The sequence below is a fragment of the Gigantopelta aegis genome, chromosome 6, assembly GCF_016097555.1.
Source record: "Gigantopelta aegis isolate Gae_Host chromosome 6, Gae_host_genome, whole genome shotgun sequence".
In the NCBI taxonomy this organism is placed as follows: Eukaryota; Metazoa; Mollusca; class Gastropoda; order Neomphalida; family Peltospiridae; genus Gigantopelta; species Gigantopelta aegis.
Genome location: NC_054704.1, coordinates 19,485,512 through 19,501,489, shown reverse-complemented (window position 1 = coordinate 19,501,489; position 15,978 = coordinate 19,485,512).

Here is a 15,978-nt window from a genome sequence, read left to right as displayed (position 1 = left end):
TTCAGCAGATTGGCGGCGGGGCAGTTCTGCAGGATGACAATGCCAGACCCCACCGTGCCAGGGTGGTAACGGACTTTCTCAGACAACAAGGTATCGCCAGGATGGATTGGCCAGCATATTCGCCTGACTTGGCCCCAATAGAGCACGCCTGGGACGAATTAGGCAGGAGAGTTCAGGATAACCACGCCCCTCCGGCCAACCTTCATGATCTGGGTCAACTTCTTATGGCAGAGTGGCAGGCCATTCCCCAAGAGTTCTTCAGACGTCAGATCAACAGCATGCGGCAACGATGTGTCGAGTGTATTCGCGCCAGGGGTGGATTCACACACTATTAAACGAATGTTCTAATGTGTAAAATCCATGTTTGACAACCTTCAACTTTGACAGCATGTCATGTGACTTTCTTGTATACAGTGACGTTTATTTGTGGTTTTTTGTAAATATGGAACAATAAATTAAATTTTTGGTGTAGTTTACATCATCAATCTAATACACTCTGAAACTTATTTGGTTATACATTTTTGACCCTTAAATTCTTTTGAGTAGTATACATCATCAGCAGTATAAACACCTCCAGAAGTCTGATTTAAACAAACAGAAGAAGACTTCGTTACTGATAGCCTCTCTTGTCTATGATCTTAATTGATATGGAATCGGCCATTTCATCTCTCTAGGAATTAAATAGCATATGCTAGGAGAAATAAAAAACACATTAAAAGTTTACATTTATAATCAGTTGTCCATAACTAGTTTATCAGTCTGTGGTATGTACTACCTGTTTGTAAGAAAGTGGATCTAAAAGATTGTTTTCACTGCTATTAAAAATGAGTTATTTCTATAGTGGAAAGTTACAGTTTGTGTAGCTCAGTGGTAGTGTTCGCTTGATGCACAGTCGGTCTGGGATCGATCCCCATTAGGCTATTTCTTACTCCAGCCAGTGCACCATGATTTGTACATCAAAAGCCATGGTATGTGTATTCCTGTCTGTGGGATGGTGCATATAAAAGATCCCTTGCTGCTAATCGAAAAGAGTAGCCCATGAATTAACGACAGTGGGTTTCCTCTATCAATATCTGTGTGGTCCTTAATCATATCTCTGATGCCATATAATTGTAAATAAAATGTGTTGAGTGCGTCGTTAAATAAAACATTTCCTTCCTTCAACTTTTGGATGTCAAGACATTTGATAAGTTTGACATGATGTCTTCAGAGGAAACTTGATAGATTTTTCCATTAGCAGCAACAGATCTTTTATAGGCACTTTCCAACAGACACAACAGCACATTCCATGGCCTTTGATATACCAGTTGTGGGGTGGAAAAAACAAAATTTGTGAATGGATCCACCAATAAGATTTGATCCTCTGACCCATGCACCTCGGGTGACAAAGGCTCATACTCTACAACCGTATATGCTACTGTCTGCTCAAAGAATGATCTAGCAAAGACGTATGTATGTGCTACCATGTCTATGGGGATCTGCATGTTTAGGCTTCTTGCTGTTAGTTAAAAGAATAGCTTAACATATACCTGATAACACAATCTTAGATAAACACACACAGCAGTTAAAAACATGTTTTTCCTGAATACGTTTTTGAAATCAAGCATGCTTTGATTTCTTAAACACTTTTAACCACTTTTTTCCTCCAAGCAATGCAGACAGCAAACATGTTTTTCAATGCTATGTGCATTCAGCTTTAATGATAAAAAAGACCTAGTCTAACTTTTTAGTTAAAAAATACTTCCATCAACATTTTTGTTTCTTTCAGTTTCCTAGTACTTAGCATTGTGTGAAAGTTCATGGTTAATATACACTGCAATAATGTATTTAATCAAGTTACAGACAACATTATGTCAGCTTTGACAAAGTGTTTCCACATGAAGAACAAAAGTATATTTCCAGAACAGAAGAAGACTATTTTGGAATATACCGACTGATAAAGTGCCAAGGGACTATGAAATTGGAAACTGATTATATCACTGAACAACTTTACACTTGTCTGTGGGTAGAGAAATGTTTCTACGCAGTGCATTATCAGATCAGTTAGGATGCCCATCTTGTTGGTTCAGTCAGTTATCTCAATCAATCCTCTGAGAAAATAAAGGACTTGACAATCTCCAAGGGTTATATGGTTATAATCCAAGAGGTGCTAGTAGATAGCTGTAATGTAAATTGTAGATATGGAAAGTTTGACAATATATTCAGTTTCAGGCTGATACATGTACAGGATTTGTATTCCAATATATTTGTACCAGGATTAGTACATCAAAGGCTATGGTATGTGTTGTCCTGTGCACATAAAATATCTCTTGCTGCTATTCAATAGAAGAAGTCTTTATGTTAGGTTGTAATATATGCATATATTACACATCAAACAGCCATAACTTAAAATGAGATAAGTTGACAATATTTATTTATTATTTATTTTCCAATATAAGAGCTCTGTTTCACAAACTGATCTTAGGGCTAAGATCACTTTAAGTGCATAAGGTAGTGACCCACTTAAGTTGATCTTAGTACTAACATTGCTTCGTGGAACTGCATCCAGGACATAAACCAGAGTAAGTGCAAAGCTACAATTTTTTCTTTGTCACTAGTCAGTAACCACTGATCTCTGTACTGGACAGACAGCCCAAACACCAAACTCAGTGGTATAGACTACACATCACCATTCACTACTGCAATGTTTTCTTTGTCACTAGTCAGTAACCACTGATCTCTGTACTGGACAGACAGCCCAAACACCAAACTCAGTGGTATAGACTACACATCACCATTCACTACTGCAATTTTTTCTTTGTCACTAGTCAGTAACCACTGATCTCTGTACTGGACAGACAGCCCAAACACCAAACTCAGTGGTATAGACTACACATCACCATTCATTACTGCATGCATTTCAATACAATTTCTATGTCGGAATAAATTCTGTGAAAAATACAGCAATATTTTAGTACTCTTCCTTGATAACTACAATGCTAAAAATTAACAGATTTGACCATGAACATTTTGAGTTATCTACCCTCATGCCAGAGCACTGCCTCATTTTGTTGTTATATAATATTAGTGGCATCACACCACATGCACAGTTTTTAACTTATCATTTAGTAATGAAAATACAACCTCATAGTATTGGGTTGTTTAAATACTATAGAAGTCAGCTTACTTATAATCATCAACTAAAGAACTGAAAGTGCATCTTGAGCAGTATTATATCTTATTATTTTTAATGAAGAATTGTTTCTTAAACTAGACTATATTAAGCTGCTACAAGAATTACCGATATGGTAAATGGTTGTGTGGTTCCTGCAATGGTTAAGTGATCAGTTTTCAATCTGGTAGGTGGTGGAATCACATCCCAGTATGGTAGTGGTTCCAACCCAGAGTATGTCTACTGAGATATTACACTGACTTTTCTCTCACTAACCAATAACAACAACTAACTATTAATTCACTGTCCTGGACAGACAGTCCAGATAGCTGAGTCATATGCATGTGCCCAGGACAACATGCTTTAACATTAACTGCATAAAAATTGAAATAATAGCCCAAATATACTGACATCCAAACAAAACTTTATATATGTACATAAAATTTGAATAATTTTATAAATATTTTTGCTAATCGAAAAGAACCAATTTAGAAACCACCTTACAAATATTTGGCATGTATCACGAAGCACTGTGTCATTAAGGTCAGGTCAGGTCAGGTCAGAGTATTTAATGTGCACATTCAGAACAAGCTGTTGCAGAGCATGCCTGTCCTGGGCACAGGTGCCAGCCTCGGCCGGCTTTTCTGTCCAGAACAGTGACATTAAGATGTTAAACTTCATGGTACTTTCATATCCTACCGTACTGTTTGTTGTTTTTCTGAAATACATTTTCAAGCCTTGTAAAATTTCTTTAGGATGTCAGTATAGTTGACGTGCATGTCTAGAACAACATCCTTGAAATGTTAATTGGACATAAGCATGAAAACAACTTAACACAAAATAAATAAATCTATTTCCTGAAAGGAAAACTGATTAAATAATAGAACAGCATCCCATACAGTGTGCTCATTTTCAGTAGAGATCAATACACTAATGAATTAAGAGGTTATTTAAAAAGCAGCATGTTGTCTCAAATCAGATCTTAAAACACAGGACACCTTAGCATTAGGCATGAGTTCGACCCATACCCCCCTTTCAATGGTTAGGGTAGTTTTAGGGATAGGGTTAGGGTTAGTCTTTAGAGCCTTTGATATAGAGGGGTACAGGTCGAACTTTTTCCTAGCATTACACCAATTTCCTTAGCATTACACCAATTTTCTTAGCATTACACCAATTTTCCATCAGTATAAACAGTTAACCATTTACAAATTGCTAAAACAAACCAAAAAAAAGGTTATTAACATAATAATTTAAATATTTTTATTATCAATCAACTCATTATTATTATTATTTAAAAAAAAAAATGGGTGAATCCAGGTATACTAACATGCATTATATATTCGTCAATCTATCCCAGAAATAATCAGCTGGCTATGGGTGGGAAGTTACCCATCATGTAATCATCATGGATTCAGTTTTCTTCCTGTCCCAGCCAGTGCCCAAATATTGGTACATCAAAGACAATGGTACGTACTATCCCACATGGCAGCAGCAGGTTTCTTCTCTTCTTTCTCTTGACCAATATCAAAATAACATGTCTGACACCAAATAGTCATAGTTTAAATGAACATTCCTTTCCTTTCCTATCTAAACAGTGTAGAACAGGTCTTTAGCAATGAAGAGAATCTTTGAAAGTGCATAATCATTTGTACAAGTGGGTTTTTTCCCCCCACTTCATACCATCCATCAACCATGATGTTGACCTTCAGTCTGCAAACACGACCATCTGTCATAGGGTGAGAGTGTTTACTGATAATCCAGGATGTTATTTAAACAGCAGTTACCACATAAGAAACGTGAAACCTGTAATATGCACTTCAGTCAGAGAAATTACAAAACAAAAGTACTACAACATAGGCTACTCTTTTCCATTAGCAGCACATTTACTGATAATCCCTGATGTTATTTAAACAGCAGCAGTTACCACATCAGAAACAAGAAAACTCTAATACATGCTTCAGTCAGAGAAATGAATAAACAAAACAACATTAACTGCCAGTACATAGGCTATTCTTTTCAATTGGCGGCAAGGAGTCTGCTTTTCCACAACAGTCTGATATATATATGCTTATATACTCTAAATGTTGTTAAATATTCAAGCATGCTTGTCAAGGAATTTAATCAAAATACTCTATCCTGATCCGAAGACGAACATTTTGATATATCTCAACCCCGGGTTGGACTATCTTGAAAACTAGAGCTCTTTTTAGACTCTCTGCTGCTTCACTATTATATACTCTAAATGTTATTGAAAATTCAAGCATGCTTGTCTTGGGGAAATACTTGAACCTTTCTGAAAGACCTGCCAAACACAGATAAATGACAGGACAACACATACCATGATTGTTTATACACCATCAGTCTAGCACTTGAAAAAATCTACTGATTCCTGTGACCTATTACTGTCTGTCTCTGCTGAATGCTTTACCACTGCTATATATTCTGAGCCTTTAAATCAATCAGTGACAGGAAATATTGGTGTTTTAACCATCAAAGTGAAACAGAAGTGGTTAGCAAAGATTAGCCAGCATGTTTTCCAACTCAATATGATCCATCAAGCGCAATGTTGACCTTCCGTCTGCAAACACAACCTTCTGTCAGACAGAATGCCAAACTCATGTCATGGTGTAATTTTGAAATAAAACACACTACTGCTACTTTCTCAAACAGTGATGGAAATTAATTGTAGGAACTGGCTACAAGCTTGGTAGATGGAGGAAGTGGGAAAGGAAATGAAATTCAGGTAGAAATAATTATGAGTCTAGTAGTGAATACAAGACATCACAGAGTCGAGATGTAGCCCAGTGGTAAAGTACTCGCTTGATGCATAGTCGATCTAGGATCGATTCCTGTTGGTGGGCCCATTTGGCTATTTCTTGTTCCAACCACTGAATCATGTATATCAAAGGCTGTGGTATGTGCTATCCTGTCTGTGGGATGGTGCATATAAAGATCCCTTCTTACTAATGAAAACAAAACCGGGGTTTTCTCTCTAGAGGTCAAAATTACCAAATGTTTGCCAATGATTAATAAGTGAAAGTGCTCTAGTGGTTTCGTTAATGAAAACAAACTCTAAACAAGACATCACAGTACCTCTAGACAAACTGATATCACTGAGCATGATGTACAGAACCAACAAGTATTCTAAGTAACAAATCACTACTGTAAGATGATTTTAACAGATATGAATTCATTATATGTACAGTAAAAACAAGGAGAAAAAAAGACAAGGGTATTGTGCTTTTAACACTGAAACATAAATTTAAAAATAGCATCATCACTATAAAACTGTGCTAACACTTTATTTATAACTTAGACATATATTTCTGACCTACAATCTGTGAAATGTTAAAAATAAATCAAATGATAATTATACACATAAATAATAATTATATACGTGTTAGCAATTAGTAATGATGAAGCACTATATTTACCAATATATAACAGCTATTGTTAAATTTCACAAAATTACAATGCAATTTGCCACATTTTTTCCTAAAAATATGTCAACCAGCTAATTCCAGTACTTTTGTATTGATTTTATATTTATGTTTCTATAAATTGATACCAAGCAATCTTCATGTATTATTTTAATCTTCTAATGATATACTGAAATATACTGAACTCCATATACGTGTATTTAGGGAACAAATGAATGGAAAAGAATTTTTTTTTAACAACACCTGAGCACATCTTATTTATGATTATTTAACTAATGTTTACTTCAATATTTGGTTGAAAGAGAGAGAGAGAGAGAGAGAGAGAGAGAGAGAGAAGAGAGAGAGAGAGAGAGAGAGAGAGAGAGAGAGAGAGAGAGAGAGAGAGAGAGAGAGAAAGAGAGACAGAGAGAAAGAGAGAAAGAGAGAAAGCGAGACAGAAAGAGACAGACAGACAGACAGACAGAAAGAGAGCGAGAGACAGACAGACAGACAGAGAGAGATAGAGATAGAGATAGAGAGACAGAAAGACAGAGAGAGAGAGAGAGAGAGAGAGAGAGAGAGAGAGAGAGAGAGAGAGAGAGAGAGAGAGACAGAAAGACAGAGAGAGACAGAGAGAGAGAGAGAGAGAGAGAGAGAGAGAGAGAGAGAGAGAGAGAGAGAGACAGAGAGAGACAGAGAGAGAGAGAGAGAGAGAGAGAGAGAGAGAGAGAGAGAGAGAGAGAGAGAGAGATTGAGAGATTGAGAGAGATACCACTATTATTGACTACCCACTAACCATTAACCTTTGTCTTGGACAGACATCCCAGATGGATAAAGTGTGTTCTTAGGAAAGCATGCTTACTACAGTCTTTGATATACCAGTCAATGGGTACAGGAACAGGAAACTAAATCTCAATCCATCAACCTGTTGCACCTCAGGTTAGTGCTCTACCACTAAGCCCCTTGTCTCCACAAACTTACACAAGATAGGAACATGATATGTCATTCAGACCAAAATATAACTTGCTTTGATGGCCATGTCTATTGTGTGAACTATATTCTTGACTGTGTTGTCATTGTAAGATGGTGCCAGCTTTTTATCAATTAAAAGCTTATATTAATGACACTTTTTTGCAATGTCTGCATATCCAGTATTATTTAGGTTGTCCTAATGATTGTAAACACTGGGGCCAAAGTTTATGTGAAAATGTGGTCATACAGTGAAACCTCTCAAGACTGCACACTTTGTAAACCGGAATTCCTTTAAAACCGAACGTTTTTTACCCAGTCCCTTTTTAAAACCAGGACAGAACTTAACCTCTCTAAACTGGATCCCTCTTAATACCGGACATTTGTCTTGGTCCTATGGGTGTCTGGTTTAGAGGGGTTTCACTGTATATGAATTTTAAGCTGGTTTTAATCAAATGTTGACATAATCCGATGACCAGATGGTCAGATGGCTGGATGGTCATCATCAAAGGCTTTACAAAGTCAGAAATGTTCTTCTAACGTTGGGACTGACCATGAACCATCATTATTGGAAATCTCACTTGATGGGTGTCACATTATTGCCAGTTTCAGTTAATGTGGGTGCGGATAATTACTATGTCATGACACCGCATTTGATGAATCCATAAAAACACATTCTAATTATATAATGAGATTATAAATGTTTTTCATACACCATTGTCAAGTGTGAACTACAAATGGAAATATTAACCCATATACATGTAAATATCTTGTAGAATCTGAGTCTATACTTATTTAGGCCCAACTCTAGTGTTGTTCAATTTGATGTTATTCAGAATAATCACATTCTATAAAAGATGCCATACATTAAGAAGCCAGACATATGAGAGATAACTTTGTGACCCAGTGACATAGACAACCTACATGTTTAATCTATGATGACTTTGTGAAACTGGTCATAACAAAAAGAACAAATCAATATATCCATTCACATTCACATCTCTCAATACATTATCACACTGGTACATGTACTACCAAGTTTCTGACATCATTTCAAACTGTATTACAAAATATTTCATAAACACATTTCATCAATTCTCCACAAGTAGTACACCTTATAGGACAAGTCTCCATACAAGTGGTTTGGGTAATAATAAAATTAAAATTTATTCCATGGCTTTAAATTAAAAGATTAAAAGTGTTAGAATGGCTGTTTTACAATTGGTTCTATAGCACTATTTTTTGTACTTATATAGGACAAGCCTCTATAGTAGTAAGTTGGGTAATAATTAAAGTTAAATTTATTCCATGGTTTTAAATTAGAAGTGTTTGAAGGGCTGTTTCACAATTGGTTCCATGCCATCATTAAAATCTAGTATGCACAGAAAACAAAATTGCAGCAGATCCACAATGCATTGAAAAAAGAAGAAGTTTGTTTTGTTAACCAACACCACTAGAGCACATTGATTTATTAATCATCGGCTAATGAATGTCAAACATTTTGTATTTTTGACAGACAGTCTTAGAGAAGAACTGCTACATTTTGTATTTTTGACAGACAGTCTTAGAGAAGAACCGCTACATTTTTTCATTAGTAGGAAGGGATCTTTTATATGCACCTTAGATATACCAGTCATGCTGGAACGAGAAATAGCCAATGGGCCAACTGACAGGAATCGATTCTAAATTCTAAATTTATACAGCAGAATAGAAGAAAAAAAGTAAAAGAAAACCCCCAAACAACACAAAAAACCAACAACAAAAAGGAATCACTGGGCTTGATGTAATTTAACCTGCACTTAAATTAAACTGAATAAATTCAAGTCTTACCTGGTCAGACATGTCTTTGATGTCAAATCAAATGGAGAATTTAACAGATTCCGGTGTTCATTGTTCTGCTGTCAACACGAATGTATTGAGTCATCTCATATAATGACACAACTCTCAGCCATCCAGTGACAACCCAGTACTAGCCTGATATTCACATCTCTTGTGTTACCAACACAACACAGTTACTGTCCAGTGACAACCGGGTACTCCCATTATCTTCACAACAACCTGCAAGATAAGGCATTCCAATCACTCAGCCACTGAACAGCTACTATTAGTCAACCACAAAAGATTTTTTTTATCAAATTCGTACTAACGAAGGCTGCATGACGAAACGATTGATCATGATGGAATGATAGGCTTGCCTATGTATAACTTAGAATATAAAATGAAAGGTGCAATAAAACTGTTGTTGGTGGTGGTGAGATGAGAAATGTTTATAAAATGCTGCTCATCCAGTTTTCTTGTGACTGTTGTGTTATGAAGTGCAGACAGCACTTTAAAGTGATTTGCAATGAAGCAGAAGACTAAAGACAATTCTGTCTTCTTGCACAATGTTCCATTGATTTTTTTTTCTGTGTGTACTGTACAAAATATATTGTAGCAAGGCAATTTAACCTTACTATGCTTTGAACATTATACAGTTTAAAAGTTAATTTTAGAAGCATTTCATTTAATATTTAACAGATGCAGACATGTGAATAATTTGTTTTAAGGCTTTTTGTCCAAATGCTCCTAATCTTGATTTTTGATATGACAATGAATGTTACAATTGTTTTACATATCTTTTCACAGACACCATTATTCCCATGTGGTGTAGAAAGAACCTACAAAAACAGGTAGGTAATGTTAACAGGTCATAAATACATATAAACACTTTTAGAGTTAAACCCCTAAAAACTAGACCCTCAGTAAACTGGAATTCCCTCAAAACCCGATGTTTTTCATGATCCCTATCAAAATATCACTACAGAACCTTTCTAAAGTGGATACTCTTTAAAACCATACCTTTTACTTGATACTATAGGTGTCCAGTTTAGATGGGTTTCACTATAATTAACACAGATAGGTAAAACTATCGAAAACTTAACGATCCGTTAAATGCAAACATTGACACAGTCTCCAGAAAAATAATATCTATGTCAAATTTTTAAGACAAAAAGTTAGACAGGTGAACAAATTTAAAAAGTTAATTTTAAAATATACTACTTCCTATAACTTACTCATTAAGGGTATACCAGAACAAATCACTGAACACTTGAAAAGAGTTCTTAAACACAGGCCAATCTGGGCATACTGGCTCCCATTTGTGTAGGGGGACACACTGATCTTTGCCTGCATTAAACAGAAATGCCTGAATCTGGATAACATTTATTGATATTAACATTACTACCAAACAACTATACAGGGTTGCAAATGAATCACAACACATTTTTACAGGAATTACAACTAATACTGTGAGTAGAATGGTGGAAATACATGAAGAAAAGGTTTCAGGCCAGCTCACTTTGCCCGAATGTCTTCGTTTTGGCTCGAATTCAATTATTTGCTCCAGGACTCCCAGTCTCGTACACTTGCGTTAAACAAATTACATTACACCCACCAGGAATAAAATCATTGTCTCCTGCCTCTCACATCATCAATTTAAGAACTACATTAAACAAAACAAGCAGATTTAATTCTATTTTTATCTAAAGCTATTTTTCCAAATTGCTTTCTTCATGTTTTTTCAAATCATTAACTCAAAATACCGATTCCGCCCTCTATTAAACGATGGGACTAGTTATAGCAAGTCAAACACTTGTAAAGAATGGTGCAATCTAGTACTTGACAATCTCACAACTTTCACTGGAAAACCACACAATAAAACTATTGTCCTACCTTATTTGTATTGATCCATCATATTTATACTTCCTCGAACTTTATTTCTAGAAACGTGATGCATGTTGAGACCTTAATGGATTGTCACAGTCAAGTACTTGACACACATCATCAGGCCTTTACTGGTTTTAACTGCCCGGTTACAGAAAATGTCCAGCAAAGTGTTGTAAATCACAGCACCACTGTAGGAAAATAATAAATAGCTTTTTCCTGTTCCCTGCGATGATCGTGTTCTCTAGATAGGGGTTTGCTTCTCAAGTTGAGACAAGTTAATTTTGAGAAGCACAGAAATCAATACCCGCTTGTGAGTTTCTCCCACTAGTTTTCTATCAGCCAGTGTCATGCACTTGGGTCATAGCAACATTGGGTGCTTTAATCAAATTGTAAAACATAGAAAAAGTGCAGAAAAACAGAGGAGAAACTCTGATTTAGAATCCAACCATAAACAATACATTGGTTTTTGTACCCAATCCAATGTAAAAAAAAATCAACAAAAATCATTATTTTAAAGCCATTGTTTCTTTTTCCTTTTCCCAAACATTTAAGGATTGTACGTTTTCTTTCCTTTAGGTTTATCAAGGTATGAACAAAAAAAAAGCATGTATAAAACTGTGCAATACTTTTGTTTTTCGATACCCAAATGAACCTAAATGGAATAAAAGAAATTAAATTTGAAACATACTTATTAATAAAAAGACAAACAAGATCATATTTTCTTTTAAATTCTCCTTTTGGTTCTTGAGCAGTAATACCCCATATCACAAGGTATAAAAATAAAGTGACGTCATGAGATGCGACATCCCTCGACATCATAATTTTTATGTTCATCAAGAAATGAACAGACATGTGTTGCTATGACTGGACCAATGGAATGCATTTAAACTGTATTGAATATAACGGTAATTTAATTGTTTAAAACATAAAATAAATGATCAACAAATCAGGCATGGATCCAAGAGGTGGATACTGAAGGTGTGTATCCCCTTGACAATCTTCCAAGTTATCTCGACTTGTTTAGTGGATGAATATTATTTGTTTACAATGTAATACCTGACAGCTTCTGGGATGGACATAGGTGCCATTTTTTAAAGTTGCACCACTGCCTGACAACCCCCTTCTGAAACACTGGTTTCGGTTACTACAAACAAACTTGCTTTATATATGGCCTAACCACAAAAATATTCAGACCAATTTCATAATTGGCTAGCCAAACAATACAAACACTGAAATATGAATAAATGATACATATTTACACATCACACCTACTCAATATTAAGTTTTAACCAAAGAATTATTATAATGTAGAAATTAAATTAAATTATTTATTAATTGGGGACTTTTTTTTACTCAAAATGTCCTTATAAAACGACAGCACGCGGCAGGATTATTCTGAGACGATGGTGCAACTTAAAACCCCCACAATATACAGTATTCCAAAGTACATTAACATGCAATATTTACCATAACTCCTAGAACAGAAGGCTGCCTAGATTAGAGGCCGGGTCTCAGAGTGTCACGGAAAAAGTCTTTGTTAGGTTAATGTCCACATTATACTCCTCCTGCTGTAAGACATCAAAAGCTTATAATGACAAGGTGAAAACAATAATATAAAATTTAGTATGTAAAACATAGACGCCTGCCTTGAATAGTGGCCAGGTCTTAGAGCATGGCAAAAAAACCCAGACTACATAAGTTACAGTATTCTGTATGAATTGTTCTTCCCCATAAACACCCATCACCAACCCACTAAAAATTTTTTTAATTAATTACATCCATCCATCCCAAAAACACATGATTTTTATAGCTATTCAGAATTCAGGGGGAGTGCAACTATAGCAAATGACAGCATTCCTTTGCATCCATGCCTGCAGTACCGGCCTTGGTGGCGTCGTGGTTAGGCCATTGGTCTACAGGCTGGTAGTTACTGGATTTGGATCCCAGTCGAGGCATGGGATTTTTAATCCAGATACCGACTCCAAACCCTGAGCGAGTGCTCCGCAAGGCTCATTGGGTAGGTGTAAACCACTTGCACCGACCAGTGATCCATAACTGGTTCAACAGAGGCCATGGTTTGTGCTATCCTGCCTGTAGGAAGTGCAAATAAAAGATTCCTTGCTGCCTGTCATAAAAGAGTAGCCTATGTGGCGACAGTGGGTTTCCTCTAAAAAACAGTGTCAGAATGACCATATGTTTGATGTCCGATAGCCGATGATAAGATAAAAAAATCAATGTGCTCTAGTGGTGTCGTTAAATAAAACAAACTTTACTTTACCATGCCTGCAATGTGTTTAATACATTTAAACTTTACAAATATTAATAATAAATGTAACTGAAAGTAACCCACGAGACTTTAATTATAAATCACAGGACAAGAGCTGACAGGTAATATTAATTTTGTTCATGTACTGATTGATCCTTTCTGTGCAAGTGGAAAGATTTGCTGGAAAGTACCGAATTGGCAATTTACTGGACCCAACCAAATGCTTTCTTCTCTGATGGCTTTTCTTGAAGTTTATTTTTAGATGGCTTCATAGTTTATTAATTGTTAGACATTGACAGCAGATCACTTATGCAGCTATAGTTAAATACCTATCAAATACAGTCCGAGATTAGGTGTACTTGACATTTATTTTTACATACACCTGATTCAGCGTTACTTAATTATATCTATTTTTACTTACATCACACAGAATGTTACTGTGCTAATAACTATCAGCACACTGAATGTGCTTTTTCTGAAAATACAATGACCTTTTAGAACTATTTACATCAAGAAACTGACATTTTTTATTGTTCTTTTTGTCAAGTTTCATTACTGTAAAGGAAAGCAAAAGGTTATAGCCTAATGTACATTCCAAAACTTGTCAACAGCAGTTTGTAAAGTCTGCCCCTGATAATAATTATACTAAGGTTCAGAACTATCCAATCAAAACACTAGGAGAAGATATATTTTAAAATGTTCAATGTTAAATTTTTATTTAAAATTTAAAAATTAAAAACAAAATTTAAAAATTAAAAATGTTGTAAATATTAGTTTGTGCAACTGCCCTAGAGAAGCATGATACATACCAAGTTTCAGAACTATTGAATCAAAACTTTTATGAGAAGATAAGACTTTAAAATTTTAATTTTTTAATTTTAAAATCAACAATTCAAAAGATCTCTCTATTAGTGTGCTCCAGAGGACCACTGTACCAAGTTTCAGAAAAATTCAATCAAAACTGTATATGACAGACTTCATAGTAAAAATTGACGGATGGGCGACCGGAATGAATGAATGAATTAATTAATGTTTAACGACACCCCAGCATGAAAAATACATCGGCTATTGGGTGTCAAACTATGGCAATGTAAAAATTCAAGATTTAAATAAAAACAGTGTAAAGAACTGTGCAAAAATACAAATATCACAGATACTGACTTTCACTCAAAATTTCAATTGTGCTGTATTGGCCATTCTCAAAGAGAATGTTACACCCCTGCACCACAGTGAGGTTATAGCACGCACAGGGGGATGAACGGACAGACAGATGGACACACAGATGGGTGGATGGATGGACAGAAGCCAGACAAATTGGTATTAGCAAAGCTCTGACGACGAACTTCATAGTGGAGCAAAAAACATAAGAGGATGACCATCCTGGCAATGATTTGTTTTTCCAATTACTATTTTAGAAACAGCTGCCATCTTAACCTTTTTAACAAGCACACTTTCCCGCAAATCAGACATCTTGGAGATAATTAGTATGTGTCAAGTTTGAAAGAACTGTCAGCCCAACAAGAAATTTAACCCCAATAATCTACTGAAAGCATATACAACCAATCACAGTCTTGTCCTGAAATCAATTTTACCAAAGCAATCTGAAGACTGCAAGGAGCTGGAAGGAAAAACACTTAATATCACAGATTCTATGAGTTGTGATGTAGATTTCTGTAAATAACAAGTGAACTAACATTATATAAGGTTACGGTCATTCTATGTTGAAGGGAAGTTGGTCGGGTCAGTCAGTAAAACTTAAAGTTTGTTTTTCTTTAATGATACCACTAGAGCACACTGATTTATTAATCATCAGCTATTGGATGTCAAACATTTGGTAATTCTGACATATAGTCTTTGAGAGGAAACCCACTATATTTTTGGATTAGTAGCAAGGTATCTTTTATAAGCACCATTCTACAGACAGGATAGTACATACCATGACCTTTAATATACCAGTAGTGGTGCACTGGCTGGCATGAGAAATAATGAATTGGATCGATCCTAGACTGCTCAGTCAGTAGAGCGCTCACCCGAGGTGCTTGCATCATAGGATTGAAGCACTCAGTTTTAGAGAAAACATGCTACATTTGATTTCATTTGGATTTATTTCCATGCTTATCCAATTAAGGTTCAAGCACGCTGTTCTGAGCACACACCTCATCTATCTGGGCTGTCCAGGACAGAGGGTTACTTATTAGTGGTTAGTGAGAGAGAAGAGGGTGTAGTGGTCTTACACCTATCCATTGCTACATTTTTGCATTAGCAGCAAGGGATCTTTTCTACATACTTTCCTACAGACCGGACTGCACATACCACGACCAATCATGGCGTACTGACTGAAAGAGTGATCCACAGACTGAGCTAGATCCCAACCCTTCTATCTTGAAGTTTGTTTTGTTTAACGACTGAGCTAGAGCACATTTATTAATTATCATCGGCTATTTGGTATTTCTGACTCGAAGTCATCA